Source organism: Eriocheir sinensis, chromosome 8, assembly GCF_024679095.1.
Source record: "Eriocheir sinensis breed Jianghai 21 chromosome 8, ASM2467909v1, whole genome shotgun sequence".
NCBI lineage: Eukaryota > Metazoa > Arthropoda > Malacostraca > Decapoda > Varunidae > Eriocheir > Eriocheir sinensis.
The window spans coordinates 1,785,520-1,801,231 of NC_066516.1; positions in this window are offsets into that span (position 1 = coordinate 1,785,520).

Here is a 15,712-nt window from a genome sequence, read left to right on the forward strand (position 1 = left end):
AGCAGGAGCCGAGCGAGCAACTGAACAGTCTATAGCTGGCGCAAAGGCTAAGGAGAGTTGCTCGCTCGTATGTGGCGTCTGGTCTCTGGTCTGTAAGATTTACCCCCGAAAAGGGGACAGGGCCTTTGCCCAAAGGCGGGGCGAGCGATGCAAGCTCGGGGCAGTTGCAGGGATGACTCCGCCGCCGCCACAGCCACGGGTATCAGCCGGCGAGCAGCGACGAAGACACCAGTAGCAGCCCGTAGCAGGACACGGGCGAGCAACCGACCAGTCAACTTAACCGCAGCGGGGGAGCCCAAAGCAAGGATGACCAAGCGGGTCAACCTCGCCGCTGCGGAAGGGCCACCCGGCCGCTCGCTTATGGAGGTCTAGCGTGATCTGGCAGCTTCCTTCCTTCAAGATTTGTCCCTAAGGTAAACCCAGGGAAAACGGGCCCTAGTCTAAGGACGGCCCGTTAGGAGGAGTGCATGATGTTTAGCGTGGAGGCGGGTATTGCCGAACGAGCCGTTCCAGGGCCGCCTCTCCTGGGTGGAAGAGGAGTGCAGGGGCAGAGTGTCCCTCAGGGTTCGAGGCCAGGGCTCTTGTTATCGGGCACTCAAGGAGGTAGTGGAGAAGTGGGCAGCCTGCTCCTCGTCACAGTGGTCACACTCCCTCCACCTGACGTCATCAGAGTCGAGTTCAGAGAGGCATTTATTGCTCAGACGCAGGCGGTGCAGCTGGACACTGACGGAGCGAGGGTGTGAGACAGCTAACCGCCAGCGTCCCATATCTGTAGCGGCTGCGTACCAGCAGCCCGACGGGGAGGCCTCAGCTACAGACTGCTCCAGCTCAGCAGTGATGCTTCGCCCGGCCCCGGACAGCAAGGTGGTGCGGAGATGGCCAAGACTGGGCGGCAGGTGAATATTGACTGCAGGGAGGAGGGTGGCATCCTTCGCCGCCGCATCAGCTGCCTCGTCGCCCTCGACGCCCGAGTGGCTAGGCAACCAGTTGAGGGTCACTCGCCGGCCAGCAGCCTCTAAGGCCCCCAGAGTCCGCCAGATGGAGGTGATGAGGCGGACATTGTCTACAGTGTGATCGGGGTTGATGGCCTGAAGGGCAGTCATGGAGTCACTGTGGATGACCACAGGCCTCGCTTCCGATTCCTCAGAGTGGAGGAGGGCCATCGAGATGGCCGCCAGTTCTGCTTGCGTGGAGGAACAGCCATCAGAAAGGCGGAAAAGAGCAGTAGTTGCCCCATTCACGAAAGCGGGCCCAACAGCCCCCGTCAGGTGGTGAATGGAGCCGTCGGTGTAGTACACCGCGCCACGGGGAGGCAGCGGACCAGTGACACGCCCCATAGCCTCGCGCCTCAGCTCCTGGGCGGACAGGAATGCTTTCCTAGCAGGAAGGGGCCGGAGAGAGAGAAGAAAGTAGCGGGGTGTCCAGGGAGGAGGGGGAATATAGGCCGGCACTGGGAGGTCAAGGGGCGCCATCAACACGTGCGTCAGTCCATGCTCGCTGATCACCCGGGCGACGCCGGACTGCCACGTCTGCCGCCGAAAGAGGAGGGGGTCATGGTGGAGAGACCGCCTCACTCGCTCCGCAAGGGGAGCCGCCTCCGCGCTGCGTAACAGGGTAACCAGGTGACCGATACCGAGCTGCCTGACACGCTCGGCGACGCAGCATATGAAGGCCTCCACACGCAAACATATGCACTTTGTCCAGCGGGGCGCGCCGAGCAGAGTTCGGAGAGCGTGATTCTGCGCAGTCTCGAGCGGGTCTAGGAGGAGGGAGGCAGCGTAAGGAGACAGGGAACAGCATAATCCAGGCAGGACCGGACTTCGCTCATGTAAAAGGAGCGGAATACACGGTCTCCCGCCCCACAGGAGGGACTCGCCATGGCCCTCATGATGTAAACCCTAGACATCATCTTCGCCCGGATGGAGGCTACACAGGGCTTGAAGGAAAGGCGGGAGTCTAGGAGCATGCCCAGGTAAGTCAACTGAGGGACCCAATTCACAGGGACGGCGTCGATATACAGGGGGTCAGGAAGGAGGACATATCCAAACGCCATGGCCTTCGTCTTAGCCGGGTTGGGCACCAGGCCAAGCTCAGAGCAGGAAGCAAGGAGGCGGCGGAGCATGGCGCGAGCCCGAGCCACGTGGTTGGGTCCGGAGGCGACGATGGCGATGTCATCCGCGTAGCTCAGGACCCGGGCCTGCCCGTTCCCCTGGAGGCATACGAGTTGCTCCACCAAGAGGTTGAACAGCATAGGGCTGAGAATGCCCCCCTGCGGAGTCCCGTTTTCGAAGGTCTTCGAGGCAGATGTAGTGCCTTGGAACCGGACCGCCGCCGTCCGACCCCGCAGGTACTGCCCGACCCAGCTGAGGAGACGACCACGCACACCCCTCGCCGCCAAGATGGAGAAAATGGCCGGAGTGGAGGCCATCTCGAAGGCCTTCTCGATGTCAAGGAAGACCACCACTGCCCTGCAACCAACAACCCCCGAGAAGAGAGTTGCCACGCAGTCTCGCGTGCCTTTGCCCAGGCGAAAGGCGAAGAGGTGGCGGTGAAGGGGACCCAGTGTCCACTCAAGACGGGAGGAAAGGACCCGCTCCATTGTCTTACCCAGGCAGCTGATGAGAGAGATGGGGCGGTATTGCGTGGCATCCCCGGCCTTCGGGATGGGTACAATGGCGGCGCTCTTCCAGGCAGAAGGGACAGTGCGGGAGGCGTAGGAGACGTTGAGGAGGTGGAGTATCTCCACGGCTGGACCAGCATTGCGGAGCATGGCATAACTTATCCTGTCCTCCCCTGGCTACGTATTGCGGCCCGGAATAACACGCCGGAGCTCATGGACAAGAATGTCAGAGTTTGCTGGATGGGGCAAGAGGCAGGCCTGCTGGTACGCCAGCCACCTTCCCGGGTTTTCCCGTCGTTGTCTTAGCTGCATCGCAGGGGGGAGACGTGCGGTGTCAGAAAGGGAGGCGAAGAGCTCGGCGAGGCGCTCAGCCTCCTCCTGCGGCCGGGGGTGAAGCGCCGTCCTCGCAACGGCCCCTCGGCCAATAGAGCGAATTTTTTTTGCCAGAGAAGGGAGACAAGCGTGGCGGAGTCGAGGGAGGCGCACCTAGCAAGCCAACGCTCCTCCTTCACCCGGTCGGTCGTGTCTCATGCTATGCAGACCGCTGCCCTCAGGAGACGGCGAGTCTCCTCGGTGTTGTGGCGGCGGTTGAGCCTCCTCGCCATGTTAACGCGGTGGTTCACCTCCCGGACCTCCTCGTCATAATACCACCTGTCCCTGTGATGGAAAGTGGGACGCCGGGACAGGGGGATGGCTGAGTCCGCCGCGGAGTGGAAGGCGGCGACCAGGCGGGCCTCGGCAGCGTCGACCTCGGCAGGGCGGGGATTTTCAGCCAGGTAGGTGGTAAAACGATGGCTGAATTTGTCCCAGTCAGCCCTACGGAAATTCCAGCCAGGAGGGCTGGGAGGGAGGACAGGCGGCTGGACGGGGAGAGTGATCATGGAGGCGATGTGGTCTCACGAGGTGGTGGTGGAGCGACCATGCCGCGTCTACCCCTAAGGGCCCCGACACAAAGGAGAGGTCTAAGACCCTCCCCCCCCGCGAGGTGTGTCGGCTCACCAGTATTGAGGAGGGATACCCGAGGGGCCTCGTCGAGGGTAGCAGATAGAAGGCGCCCTGCCCGGTTGCGCCAGCTGGCTTTCGATATGTCTAGCGCAACTGAGAAAGTTTCACCGAAACGGCTAAGAGAGAAAGACCAAGAGTCAGTTAAGAGAACAAGATAACCAGTAGAACGCCCCTTGCGGAACCCATACTGGCGATCAGATAGAAGGTCAGAAGTGGAAAGATGCTTTTGAATCTTCCGGTTAAGGATTGATTCAAAAGCTTTAGATAGACAGGAAAGTAAAGCTATATGGCGGTAGTTTGAGGGATTGGAAGGGTCACCCTTCTTAGGCACAGGCTGTACGAAGGCGTACTTCCAGCAGAAAGGAAAGGTAGATGTTGATAGGCAGAGACGAAAGGGTTTGACCAGGCAGGGTGTCCTTTTGCCTGAGGACAACCATAAACACACTGGCCAGCCAAAAGGCCTCTTTTCTAGCCTGTCCCTCACTCAACAATTCATGGCAGTCCTTTTGTGTTTCTCACACGTACAACATCTGACGCTTTCAAAATGCAAACTATGACAAATATTACATTTCCGACAAGAGAAGACTACATCGGGAACACCACCGGAGGAGACGGAGCAGCAGCTTGACGTCAACACGCGTACCATCACGCCAAGACAATGGCTGCATACGAGCCGGCTCGTTCATGGGTATCTCCACGGACGCCTGTAGGGGGTGCCTACGGTTCGTTCATGGGTATATCCACTCCTGCAATGGCTGCCTACAGCTCGTTCATTGGTATCTCCACGCCTACACGGGCTGCCTACGACTCATTCATGGCTACATACACCAGCACATGGGGTGCTAACACTGTCCTCATCAGTAGGTGCACAGACCGACCCAAAACCAGAGTCCCGGGAGAGTTAAGTGCCTCCCAGACGAAACACATTAGCTAATCAGAGCGGCTGCCTGGTGGAAAACATGGAAGGCAAGGCAAGGAAAACAAACTGTGGACAACAACTCGTCGGTGCGTCTGTCCTTCAGGAGACAGAAAATAGAGGAAGACATTTAGAGGAAGATGGAGAGAGAGAAGGGGCAAAAATGGAAGTGGTGAAAGAAAATGCCGGGAGGAGATTGGGGCAAATGGAAGAAAGAGCCTGCGAATATAACTGAGGTGAGAGAAAACATAAAGATAATGGATTACAGAATACGAAAGAAAGCGCAAGGGATAATATCATAAAAAGAAAAAAAAAATGTGCTTCTAATGGAATGAAAAAACACACAATATATAAATCGATAGCAAATATATAGGAGTGGAAGGTTTGCAAGAACTGCATATGAGGGAACGAAAACGCAAAAAAAACGAAGAGAGGGAAAGGGTGAATGATCATTGGATGAAGGGAAAGAGAATGGGTGAATATACACAGGAAGAGAGCGAGAAGGAAGACCAAGGTGAAATAATGTGGTGGCGGCGTCGTATAAAAGAGACATTCATGGTGAAGAATGTTTGTTATCCTGAGGGGTTAGAGAGAGAGAGAGAGAGAGAGAGAGAGAGAGAGAGAGAGAGAGAGAGAGAGAGAGAGAGAGAGAGAGAGAGAGAGAGAGAGAGAGAGAGAGAGAGAGAGAGAGAGAGAGAGAGAGAGAGAGAGAGAGATAACCTTTATATAAGAAGAAGAAAAAATATGCATCAAACAATATTATCCAAAGTAGCAGAGGTAACTTTAAAGAATGCTGAAAATATTAGTAACAAAACAAGTCGAACTAAAAAAAAAGCCGCATACACAGCACGCCAAGGATACTTCCATCACACGCCTCGTCTGCTCCCCCTCCATCCATTCTCCGTCTGGCTAATAACATAAAAGCAGGTGGGGCTGGTGGGGCTAATGGACAAGGGCTTTTTTTCTTGTACCATGGATGTTTTCACTTGGCTCCTCCTCTGCTGCACCTTCCGAAGGTGACACACACACACACACAAAAAAAAAAAGTAGCTTCGTAGTAGAGTGGTTAGCACGCTCCCCTCACAACCAAGAGGTTCCGGGTTCAATTTCCGGTTCGGGAGTCAGCTTCGAGAGCAGAAGGGCCTTGATTTAAGACCCCTCCTCAGTAGGACATCCCATGCTCAGCAGAGCATTATTTTTCGGGGTGTTACTTTGTGGAATCAATTCCAAGATAACATGAACACTGTTTGCTTCAAGAAGGATACTTCATAAATTTATTTTTGCAGTTTTATATATACTTGTGTTTACTTGTACTTATTACGTTATGCCTTATTTTTACTTATAGTTTTGTTTACTTGTGTGTAACTGTGTATGGTAATATTTATGTATATTTTTTTCTGTGTGCTTGTGTACGTAAGTGTGAGTACTTATGTGTAAGGGTGTTTAAGTGATTTAGTACTAGTGTGTATGTGTATAATTGCTAGTTTATGCTCTAGTCTGTACATAGTGTACGTGTTTGTACTTGTGCACGTGTGTATAATGTATCTGCAAGTGTGTACGTGTGTACTTGTATGCGTGTGTTTGAGTGAACTTATATTATTTTTTGGTTATATAATGTAATTGTACATTCCCTAACTCTTGATTATTGTAAATATAACTCAGTTTCTCAACCACTTTTACTGTAATATTATTGTAAAAGTTGGTCCGTATTAGTTTTTTTTTTACAATGGACATGTGGCTGAGAATATCGAAATTAAATTTGTTTTCTGTATTCAGAGGCCAATAAACTAAATGTATCGTAAAAAAATTATCGTATCAGTCGGGCGTGAAGTTGCGCCTCCCGCGCTTGTGTGAGTGTAAGGTGAGGCGCCAACCGTACCTAAGATCCATCACTTGAACTCCCAAGATTTTTCAAGAAGGGTATGGGCTGGGGATTGTGACTAGCACGTGAATAGATCATGGTGAATAACACAAAAGTACGCCCCCCCCCCAAAAAAAAAAGAAAAAAAAAGAGGACATAACCCATAATACTGGGAGATAGACTTTGTCCTGAAGCTCACAATACGTCACAGTGCCACAAGGTATATTAGAGCTACAAGCTTTTTTCTCGGAATTAGCTTTACTATTCATCAAAATATCCAACAAATGCTTCTTTAACTGTCATACCAACAAAATATCTCAAGTCCGTAGATATTATGAGTGTTGCTGCTGCTGCTGCTGCTGTGTGTGTGTGTGTGTGTGTATGTGTGTGTGTGTGTGTGTGTGTGTATGTGTGTGTTATTCATTTGGGCCTGCGTCTGAATGACCTTTTACAGTGAAAAGTCAGGTCAAAGTTTAAACTTGTCCGATGAGAAATCCGCACATCTCGTAGACTGACGTCTAAGTAAAATTTTAAATCCTTTCTCGTCGAATTTACATACCCTGGAACAAGAGATAAACACCTGCCATCTTTATATTTTCCTTCCCTAAAAAGTCTTCTAAATAAGTGATGTGCATGGGAAATAGGAGGAGGAGGAAGAGGAGAAAGAGGAGGAGGAGGAGGAGGAGAAAGAGGAGGAGGAGGAGGAGGAGGGGGGGAAGGAGTAGTAGGAATAACGACGACGGGAATGATGAAAACAATTACGTGCTAGTAAAATCTGAGTAGTACACTTAGTTATGTTTTTTGTTAAGTTAGATGAATACAGATTCAACAAAGAGATAGCTAAGAATTGGTTTATAGATATAAGGTTGAATGAGTGGAACAAGCTTAGCAGTCATAGTGAGTGCCAATATGAAACCTTTAAAAATGGGTTTATATAGGTGGGTAGTGAGGATAGGTGGGTTTAGGTTTACAAATGCCCTGTACAGGCCTTCAGACCTCTAGCAGACGAATGATCTTGTTATGATGAAGACATCGGAAAGGTTTAAAAATAGGCTAATGGCGGAAACGAGGATGATAAGAGTTAAGATGAGAGAAGATCATACGAACATAAAAACATAAGGAGTCTATACGAAGCAGCTCCTGTAAAACTAACCACTATCCATGTATTTATCTATTTTTTTTTTTTTTTAAGGTATCCATCGTATTGGGACCCACAACAAGACTACGAATCATGTTCCACATATCCCCCACTCTGTTATTAAACGCATTCTTCCCCTTTTCCTTGTTAAATCTGAGTCTATCTTATAATGACCCATTACTGCGTGTCCTACCTCGCTTTCTTACCATCATAACCTTATCAAAATCACCCCTATGAAAGCCCTTCATCTATTAGTAAACTTCGAGCAAGTTTCCTCGCACCCTTCGCCTTTCTGGAAAACGCAAATTTAATTGTTTGAGTTTTTCCACATATGGCACATTTCTCTACCCGTGAATCATCTTTGTCATCATGGGTTCTAATCTAACATTTTGATATCCATTCCGAAGTATGGTAACTAGAACTGTACCGCATAATCGAGATGTCCAACAAATGCTAAATATAGCTGATGATGACTTCAGTGCTTCTATTGATAATGCTCTTTGAAATGAAACTCAGTACCCTACTGACAAGATTTCTAGCTTAAATACATTATACCTCTGGGCGGAGATCGGAGCCCAGACCACAAATTCATCTCACACCAAAATATGCTTAAGGTGTGAAGGGAGGCGGTGGGTGAGTGGTCAACGTGCGGGGGCAGAGTTCAAGAGAACGCAGATTCGCGTCCCGCCCGCCGCTATAAGCTGGCAATTTTTCAGTCATCACCGATTGGCCTAAGACATCCCACATACTCTCCTGAAGACCATCTATCAACCCCGACTATAGATTCTCTCTAGCCCCCCGGTCTCACAGACGCCGAATCACAAAAAAATTCGTGGTACCTCGGGAGACAGCGTTTTTCCCGAATCACTACGAAAATTTGTTGATCTTTTCATCTCGAGGCGTTCGGTCGACCTCGAGGGCATATTCCCCGAAGTACACCGAATTATTTCCCGAAGTGCTACGACGTACTTCGATGTGCTACGATGTAATACGATTTCACCCCGATTTTCTCCCGAAGTACGCCGAGTTTTGGAGCCGAAGTACTACGAAGTATCACGAACCATACCGACTGTCCCGATTTGTAAGTACGAAGTACTACAATGTACGACGAACTACACCGACAACTCCGGAACTACTACGAGTTTCAAATCTCCTCCAAGAATTTGCTCCCGAATTTGAACAAAAGACACACCCCAGTATATAAACCCCTCAATTTTCAATTTGGTGACGCAAGAGGGCTGGATGGAGGAGGGGGTGTCTCCCCGGTAGCAGACGATGACCTCTTCCTGGATCGTCCCTTCACTTTCTTGGCAGGTTGTTCTTGTATGCCTTCTTGTTGCTCATCATCAGCAGGAGAGGCAGCAGCAGCAGCAGAAGACCTTTTCTTCCTTTCTTGTCCCTTCTTGTCCTTTTTCGGTCCCATTGTGATGTGACGTGACTCCTTCTGCAAATTGGAAAAGACTGATTGATTTGCAAAATCGGCTTGCCTTTTAATACTCTTCCCAAATTCGTAGTACTTCGGTGTGCTTCGGGGTGTTTCGGGATGCACTTCCTAGTAGTTCGTCGTTGTTCAGTGTAAATCGGCGTACTTCGGGACGAAAATTCGGCAGCTTAGAGATACAATTCGTAGTACTTCGGTGTAAGTCTGGGGTAACTCGGGGTACTTCGGCGTGACGCGGGGTGCTTCGGGGGGAGAAGTACGCGGAATTGTGGCCTATTTCTGTCCCGAACTACGCCGAATTGACTACTACGAAGTACACCGAAACACTACGAAGTACTATGAAGTACACCGAAGCACGCCGTTTTCTTATCAATTCGAGAGGGCTTCTGAATTCGGGGGAAAAAATTGCGCTTGTTGAAATTTTTCTCCCGAAGTGTTTTTGAACCCGAATTGACGCAAATTTGATTCACGAAGAACTACGAAACTCCCGAAGCTAGCCGAATTCAACCCGAATTTGAAAATTTCAAATTCGGGACTGATGAGCTCCGGGAGGCAGTATGAGCCAAGCAGGATGGCGCCACTATAAACACTTGCCTGCGCCATGATGGACTTGGGCCGACCACCCAAAAAAGCCCACCGACGCCTAAGGCGAAATGTAAAAAAAAAATAATAATAATAATAATAAAAATAAAACACTTAGAATACTACACTCGACATTGAACTTCATCTGCCACTTTCCCACTCAATCATACAAAATGTCTAGTTCATCTAGGAGAACACCTGTGTCCTGATCTGAAATGATTACTTTATCGAACTTTTTGTCACTCTCAAACTTACTGACATCACTGCTAATTCCAGTGTCCAAGTCATTAATAGAGATGATAAACAGCAATGAACCAAATACCGACCCCTGTGGGACCACTCGGAACAACGCCCCAGTTAAATTTATTACCATTGATTTGAATTATCTGCTTCCTACCTTTTAAGCCACACCCTGATTCAGCTCATCACCTTCCCATCTACGCCGTGAGCCTAGAGTTTTAGCAAAACCCAGTGGTAAGGAATTTTTGTTCAACGCTTTACTAAGACATAAGATACAAGATATATCATATTATCCTATCCACTCATCCTATCCACTCATCCGCCGATGACTCTACTCTGCATTATTCTACTCCTTCAACAAAAACCCTCCCAACATGATTACAAGATTCTAGACTGGAGGCTGCTGAATGCTTAATTTCAGATCTTACTATCATTTCTGAATGGAGCAAGAGAAACTTGGTGTACTTCAACACCTCAAAAACTAAATTTCTCCACCGGTCAACTCGACACAATTTTCCAAACACCTATCCCCTATTCTTCCATAACACGACATACAGCGCCTATAAAACACAACACACAGCGCCTAAAAACACAACACACATCGCCTATAAAACACAACACACAGCGCCTATAAAACACGACATACAGCGCCTATAAAACACAACACACAGCGCCTATAAAACACGACATACAGCGTCTATAAAACACAACACTCATCGCCTATAAAACACAACAAAGCGCCCATAAAACACGACACACAGCGCCTATAAAACACAACACTCATCGCCTATAAAACACAACAAACAGCGCCCATAAAACACGACACACAGCGCCTATAAAACACAACACACAGCGCCTATTAAACACAACACACAGCGCCTATAAAACACGACACACAGCGCCTATAAAATACAACACACATCGCCTATAAAACTCGACACACAGCGCCTATAAAATACAACACACATCGCTTATAAAACACGACACACAGCTCGTATAAAATACAACACACATTTCCTATAAAACACAACAGACAGCGCCTCTGTAAAACTACACACTGAAGAGTATATACGTGGGTAAATATGTACCTGGTGAAAGTTGTCAAATTTTTGTTAAAAATGTTCATACCCTCATTTTGAAAGACCTTATGTTATTGGATAAAATACCGACGAAGAAAGGCTTTTTGACCGACACCAAGCCTCCCTTTCTACTGCATCACCCTCGCCACCACCACCTACTACCACTCAACGTGCCACCCCCATCCGTTTCACCAGGCATCACAATAACTCTCAGTGCGCCGCGCAAACTAAGTGTGCACAAGAATCAATGTGTAGAAGTGATATCCCGGACAACCCAAAGGACCACGTCTAGGATTAGCAGCTCCTGCTATCCACCCTGACCCCGCTAAACACCCCATCCTAGCTTCTCCCACCCTCCCTCACCTTACCCCAACTCATTGTTTGTATTTTATTATTAGTTTTAAAATTTATAATTTGTAAATTTTCACCCAAATGGCTCCCAAAACTAAATAAATCTTTTTCTTCTTCTTCTTCTTTTATTATTATTATTATTATTATTATTATTATTATTATTATTATTATTATTATTATTATTATTATTATTATTATTATTATTATTATTATTATTATTATTATTATTATTATTATTATTATTATTATTATTATTATTATTATTATTATAATATTAATAATTATCATAATAATTATCATTATTATTATTATTATGATAATTCTAATAATATATATTATGATAATAATAATAATTATAATAATAATAATAATAACAATAATGATAATTATTAATAATAATAATAATAATAATAATAATAATAATAATAATAATAATAATAATAATAATAATAATAAAAGAAGAAGAAGAAGAAAAAGATTTATTTAGTTTTGGGAGCCATTTGGGTGAAAATTTACAAATTATAAATTATTATTATTATTGTTATTACTATTATTATTATTATAAATTATTATTATTATTATTATTATTGTTAATAATAATAATAATAATAATAATAATAATAATGATAATGGTAATTCTTCTTCTTCTTTTTCTTTTTCTTTTTTCTTTTTTTTCTTTTTTCTTATTTTCTTCTTTTTTCTTCTTTTTTCTTCCTTTTTCTTTTTGTTTCTTCTTCTTCTTCTTCTTCTTCTTATTATTATTATTATTATTATTATTATTATTATTATTATTATTATTATCATTATCATTATTATTATTATTATTATTATTATTATTGTTATTATTGTTATTATTATTATTATTATTATTATAATCATAATTATTATTATTATTATTATTATTATTATTATTATTATTATTATTGTTATTATAATTTTGTTTTATCATTATTACTATTATTTACGATTTTACCTTTGAAATGCCTTTGGATGATGAACTGAAGGGAATAATTAACTCATGCATTGATAAGCTGAACAGCATAGAGATGAGCTTAAGTAAAATCTTGCACAGCAGGGTCACGGAAAGAGTGGAATAAACAGTTTGCATATTCAAAATAGGAGCTATTATAAAAATATCGATAACATATATCAAGGGAAGCAATATTACAGCGGACTTAGAAGGGAAGAAGTGTCGGTGAGATAATGAAAGCTGATTAATTAATGAGGCAATTTGTTTTCAAGACCGAAATTTGTGACAATTAATGTGTTTAGCAACATTGGTCCCACGACGTTATACACCATAGTGTCCTTAGCCCGGGAATAGCAGCACTACCACAAAATAACTCGGCGAGGCCATTAAAGATGATAACAGTCTCATAACTTTGAGGCAATCATCTTGGCGGCGAGATGCAAAACCACCATCCCCCTCCCTTTCATTTGTTCCATCTGGCATGCAGGTCGTTGCATCTGAAGCGGAGATTCACTGCTCAACGGCTTCTGGCAAGTAAGTCGCAGTTCACAACTTCTTACACTTCCGGAAGTTGCGCTTGAGTCTCGTCAATATCAACTCAATGAGGTGCTCCTTGGGCTTGTCGGAGCAGAAAAGGTTCTTCTTTTGGAATTTCCTTTGTACTGACATAAGCCGATTACACACTGGGAATACATCTTCAAAGCAAAAGAAAGATCCCTTTGGAGTGGATGTTCCAAGCTAAGGAAGTAAATACGTGTCATTTCAGTGCTCTCGCTATTAAATCAAATGACAATTTAATTTCTTCTTGAAGCTTCAAGAAATTTCCTTCTGACGGCTTTCCTTCCGTATTAGCGACTGGCGCCAGGCGTCTTAGTAAAGATTTATCGTCTTAATTTCCTAAGAATTACAAAGGATTACATATTTTTTAATAAGTAACCTTTGTCACTACACTTTGAGCTCTCCACATGAAAACATTAAGAAAAATATGAAGTGGAGCAGTCCTCTGCCGTTTGTTACGGGAACAGCACATCATGACGACGAGCTCATCATCACGTCTTGCAAGTAACATACGTGCCGGCTGACGCGCCTCTTTGTTGGAAACTGAGGATACCATTATGGACTCGTTTACATTTTTTTTCACTTCGGCATAGATCATCACGGCGACCTTTACATTCCAAGTGTCATTTCGGCTCCCCAAGGAATAGTTAACTCCTTTTTAAGTGCCTAAATCTTGACATATCCATACCTTCACCTGAACTTGTTGCAAGCCACTCACCCCAAGAGCTGTTGTGCTTAAATATTGTCACGCAGCATGCATCATACTAAAGCTCCAGGGATCCTTATTAAGGCATCATACAAAATGTTGCAGAGCCAAGACAAGCTTGATCGGTATTTTCAGGTATGTTCTGCTCCCGGCTGTCATATTCACAGCAGAACATAAATAAATAATCTTGTAATTATAATCGCTCTTGACAACCCTTTCCTAATGCTGCCCTCCGCTAAATACCTCCTGATCCCCTCCATTTCCTGCTTTATGCTGGAATCACACATTCGCGATTTCGCGATTTTGAAAATTTCCGAAATCAGCATATACGCCCGACATCGTAGCGACGTCCCTGCGATTAGTCGCAATAGTCGCGCGGTAAAGTTCGCACGACTTGCGGGTGCCGGCCCGTCGCGCGAACATTTTGAAATGTTCAAAAAGTTCGCAGAAGTCTGCGATATTGGCCAAATCGCACGATTATTCACACGGTTAAGCGAAAGACCATCGCAGTATGCGCTCGCATACCCTCGTCAAACGCAAGGGGTCGCGGTGTATGCGAGCGTATATGCGAGCGACTTTTTAGATCGTGCGTATGGCAGCGACGCTGCTTCGGAGAGCAAGATGGCAAGGAGCGAGCGAGAGGGTGTGAAAAACCGTTGGTGAGCGACGCTCGCTCGCACTCACACTGTCCTGCCACACGCCACTACCCTGCCCGCCTGTAAAATAATAGCCTAGTACTCATGAATTTATAATAATAGCATATTATTCATAACTGATAAGTAATAGCTTAGTATTCATAAATGCAAAATAATAGAATAGTATACCTAACTGCTAAATAATAGCTTAGTGTTCATGAATACAAAATAATAAATAGTATTCCTAAATGCAAAATAATAGCCTGGTTTAACAAAATGCAAAATTATAAGCTAGTATACACAGTATTTTTTTTAGCAAGAGTACACAGTAAAATTATATTATATTTCTCTTGACTACTCCATTAGCTTGTTAGCAAGTTATTACAGACTGTAAAACTCTTTCCACTTACAATTTATTACATAAGTTGTAGATACGGTATAACATGCAGAAAACCTTACACCATACGAATAAAATCCGATATTCCTCAAAACAACTTACTTTGTTCCCAGGAGATCACGACCCCCAGGTTAAGAACTGCTAAATTAGAAGCCAAGAAACAATAAAGCAATATAAGCGACAGCAAGGGAGGGTAGCACAGGCTACTACTTACTTGAAGCACTGGGTGTTTGTTACTAACCGACTATCAAATCTGAATCGACACAAGCAACTGGCGTTGCCAGATGGGGATTATTTTACCATATTGAAAGCCTATAAGGTTGATCAGCCGAAATAATATAACCTAAGCGTTAGAGCGTCGGGATATGCAGGGTGCCAAGATTAATTTCTGGCTAGTGTGTGTGTGTGTGTGTGTGTGTGTGTATATATATATATATATATATATATATATATATATATATATATATATATATATATATATATATATATATATATATATATATATATATATATATATATATATATATATATATATATATATATATATATATATATATATATATATATATATATATAATGTGTGGTGTGTGTGGGATGGATGGTAGAGAGAGCGCGATATTGCCCGCCTGTTATGGGTCGTACAGCGACGCGCCCTCGACGTTTTCTCGACCATGCGTGCGACGTCGAGCGTCGTCGAGCGGCTAGACGAGGGGCGGTCGCGCATAGTCGCCAGGCCCTGCGTTCATCGCGATCCGTCGCAACGGGTTTTATTTTCAAAATTGGGCTCCTCTGCGACGTCCCCTCGCCTGTCGCCCTCGTGTGCGTATAGAAGAGCGATCCTCCCTCGCCATGTTGCTTTGAGTTGAAACAGAGGCAAACTCGCAGAGACAATGGCGATGCTCCCACGATTTCGTGCATTTTCAAAATCGCCAACCGTCGCAGAGCGAAATCGCAGATGTGTGATCCGAGCATTACTGTCCAAGAGTCTAGACCTTCCTTCGATAATTTCCCGCTGCATCTTTGTATCAGTTACATACCTAGCTTCCAAGACTAAGTTCTGTTTCGTTTACATCTTATCGCTTCTCTAGACCTTTCAAAGACTATTTTTTTCTGAATTGTAAATCCATCCACTCTCTCTCTCTCTCTCTCTCTCTCTCTCTCTCTCTCTCTCTCTCTCTCTCTCTCTCTCTCTCTCTCTCTCTCTCTCTCTCTC